General features: G+C 50.3%; 1 long non-coding RNA gene across 1 annotated transcript in view; it reads left to right on the top strand.

The window, feature by feature from the left end:
* The first annotated feature begins 14 nt into the window (after nucleotides 1-14).
* Nucleotides 15-3,829, top strand: part of LOC113486559 — a 28,618-nt gene continuing 24,803 nt past the window's right edge. Inside the window, exon 1 of the long non-coding RNA XR_003399603.1 lies at nucleotides 15-2,030. This is a non-coding gene — a long non-coding RNA (uncharacterized LOC113486559). The remainder of the gene's footprint in view (nucleotides 2,031-3,829) is intronic.

The raw sequence follows: 3,829 nt of genomic DNA on the forward strand, positions 1-3,829 counted from the left end.
GCGGCGCCCGGGCCGTGTCCCGCTGCATCGCCACCTCTGCCGGCCCGCTCGGGCACCCGCCAGCCTCACAGGTTCCCTTTCCTAGAAGTCCACTAGCTGCTCGTTTTTCATTATTTAAATAGGATGTTACGGGTAACAGCTGCTGGGCCCAGCAGCAGTTCAGCTTGATAGAGCTTCACAATCCAAAGGCGGTTCCGTAAATCTCGTTTACTTTCTGACTGTTAAATGAGACAAGCGCGTATTTTCTCAGGAAAGCCTTCTGCATACAGCCTATACCTCAAGTGTAAATGGGAAGATTTTAGTGTATCTGTTTGTAAGTTAGAAAGTATTTCTCAGCTTTTAAGTTTAATTTCCAAATAGCTTGATATGATCTTTTTATTACGGGTTATCTTCTGGCTTGCTGTTTTATAACACTCAAGGAATTGTTAAAATTGCATAGGAGTAATTTTATTCTACAGTTACTGAATTATTATAATCTGTTGATGAATAAGAGTTTGTTTTAATTAGTGTACATAAAAATGGTCATCTTGCTGCCAAATACCCAACCAAAATAATCTGCTGGGGGTTCTGTGCTTATCCAAAACAGACTCCTAAGACTAATGCTGTACCAACAGCAACAAAACAACCTGAATTCATTTATGCTGATGAATGGACAAGAACGTTCTACTTTCTGTTGTATAAAGCAAATTTTACGAAGGTTGATTGGCAGCAGTGTCTGTTAAGGAATAACCCATTTGTTGTAGGGAGTAGAAAAGCCTTGCTAAACTGACAAGTAAGGCAGAAGCCGATATACCGAACCAGTCTAGCTCACCGGACAGTCGTTCTTAATATCTTCTGCACCAAGTCCTCTAACGACTTGTATTTTTTAAACAGGGTAAAGTGAATGTGTTGCATTGCAAACTCAGGTATTATGAGAGGGTAGGAATGTAGCTAGAGATGTAGAGACGTTAGGTCAGTCACTAGATGTATTTGTGAATTTGGTTTGAAGGACGCCCTGGAAAGGTTGGAGTTTTTGTTCCATTCTTCACGTAACATTCGGTTTACAGGGACTCATATTTTATTTGTGCTTAATGCTAGTAGGGGGAAGTTCATTATCTTTGGTATCTATCTGCTCTTGCTTATCTGACCTTCTGTCATAGAGGAATCAATCAACAATAATAGTCTTTGGTAGAATTTTCTGCCATGACAAGTCAATTTTTATCCCCGATTTGAAAGATAAATTGGCTGGCTGACCCCCTCCTCTCCTTCATAGCATTTGTGCAGATGGAAAGCTGAAGAGTTACTTTTAATCTGAGCAGAGATTCGGGACATAAATTTGAAGTGCTCAGCTCACAGACTCTGTGGAGGGACTCTGCCCAGGTACCCCCGTTGCTCTTTTACAGCCCGAGGCTCTTCCCTCAGTTCCGAGAACGGAGCAGAAACTGCTGCTGGCGGCTGGTGGGGCCGAGTCCCAGCTCGGGGGCAAGACCCCAGCACCTCAGCAAAAGCTGCTGGGAAGCACCTGGGTTTTCCTCCACTGCCTGCCCTTGGGCCAGGCTTGTGTCCCCTGGGCTGGGCCTTGGCCCCACCGAGCGTCTCAGCAGCGAGTCCTGGTCCTCGGCGTGCCCGGGGCGGCGGAGGGCGGCCGGGGTGCTCGGAGACACCAGGTGCCTCGGAACTGGGGGGCTCTGGGCACGGCAGGGCTGCTGCGGCGGGGGGAACCCTCCGGCGGGTTTGCGTTGGTTCTTCCTGAGCATTAGTAATGCCCGTGGTGTTTGTCGTCCTCGTCTCGTGCCTGCTAGCCCGCGGCGCTGGGTGCTTTGGGTCACCAGGGTGCAGCTCTGGATTCTTTCTGTCATTCTTAAATCCCGAGCTTTTGCCGCCTTCCATCACGCAAAGACCAAAGGGGGAACACGGCGTTTTTGGGTTGATCCGTGCGATGTAGCCCGTCAGATCACCAGCTGCAGGGCAACCGGTGCCGGCGAGCTGCTGGGCCGGTGACACCCGTTGTCCCAGCGCTGTGGTGTCGCCTGCGAGGGCGAGGGGGGCTCGTGGCCGCTGCGGTGGCCGGGCCCCTGCCCTTTAGTTGCCCGTTTAAAGGCTCGAGCCCGCGTCCGGCGCCACTCGCTGCCCGCCCTCGCTCTCCAGGCCTCTGCGCAGAACCGCAGCCACCTCAGGTTAAGTTTAAGTCTTGTCCTTCAAACCAACCTTTTATAAAAAAAACTTGAATTTCTTTTCTCTTTACTACTTTTTTTTAAAATGAGGAAAAAAAAATATTCTCCTGTGAATGTGCTATTTACCGTTCACTCTTTCTTCTTTCTTGGTTTTGATTTGAAGCTATGAAGCTTGGTGTCTGTGAAAATGTTGTTATTTCTCAGGATAATAAGCGGCAATCATCCCTGCCACGTAAAAGGCAGGAGAAAGGGGGAAACTTGGGGAACTAGTTTAAGTATGAAGCTAATGTTTAAGTTGTAGATGATGTGTGAATCAAGGGTAATACGTAGGGTGTCAGTGTCAAGCTGTGGCGTTTCTCTGGGTTCACGGTGTGTTGTTTGCAATACACGGAAGCTCAGGGATAAGTATTTAAAATGTGACCCAGAGAAACCCTAGTTTTGATGTTGCAACAGTTGCTTCTTTCATGATTTGTTTGGAGGACCCGTGGGAAGCTGAACAAAGCCCCCGCATGGAGATTTTGGGCGGGGAAAAACTTTTGGTTTGGTTTGTGGGCAGTTTGGCTGCCGAGGGCTGAGCTGGGGTCTGATGGGAAGAGCGTCCCGGCGGTGCTCGGGGAAAAGGGGAAAATGGGAATTTCTCCGCACGTCCCTGGCCACCAGTTCCAGGGTTCTGTGCTCGGTTTGTTGCTTATGAATTAGTGTCTTCATTTCCCGTCAGCACAGCTTCCCCATCGTGGGCTGGTAAGGTCGTAACTCAGTCAGACTGCTCGAGGAAGGTACTGACTGTGAAACTAGTCCCGTTACGCACCCAAAAGGCCCCGTCCAGGCCGGCGCCGCCGCGGGCAGAGCCGGCACCGAGCCCCAAGAGTCAGCAAAACTTTGCAGGGCCAAAACCCACCTTCCCCGCAGTCTCATCAGCTAGGAGCTGCAAATCTGAGTTTAAGCCAGCCCTGCAAAAAGCTGGTGAGGCCAATCCAGGCAATATCTTCCCCTTGAAAAAAAAAAATTTAAAAAGCTCCTGTGCAGCTGATCTCTAACAAGTCTATGAAAGAAGCAACATGGTTCAGTGGAAGAAATGCCCCCAAGGGCAAAAAGAAACAGAAATTGAAACCAGATGACGATCAACCTTAACAAAGCCTTTTGTGATTCATTGTTTTCTTTCAATTTATAAAATGTCTTGTAATAGTTGATAACATTATTGACTCAATTTCCATAACAAAACTACCTCGTGTGACATCCTGTTTATCATCTCAAAGGGATTGTGTGAAAAACAAAACACTGCCCGTGCTTGTTGCCAGCCAAGAACAGGGGCGGTGGTGGCTGGAGTTCTGTGTCCCTTCCCCTGGGTTGGGGGTGGTTCCCGTTACTGCACCCGGTGATGGTTTTCACTGGGAAGTGTTGGGCCATGGCGGTGACCACTGTGGCCACTGCCCCACCGAGCCACCGCTCACAGTGTCCTGCGGCCGCCTGTCCCCGCGCAGCCCGGCGGGACGGGGGCTCTTTGGTTTGGTTTTTGTTGGTGCCCATCGAGCCACGGGCCCGGTTGCAGCGCTGTCCCACGGCAGATGAGCTGCAGAAGCTGCAGCCCGGGACCTCGCAGCGCCCTCGCGCCAGCGTCCTGGCAGCTCAGAGGGGAGCGGCTCCGCGCGGCTGCCCTGCGCCAGCTTCCAAGACGG

This window comes from Athene cunicularia (genome assembly GCF_003259725.1).
Source record: "Athene cunicularia isolate RWA chromosome 17 unlocalized genomic scaffold, athCun1 chr17_part1, whole genome shotgun sequence".
In the NCBI taxonomy this organism is placed as follows: Eukaryota; Metazoa; Chordata; class Aves; order Strigiformes; family Strigidae; genus Athene; species Athene cunicularia.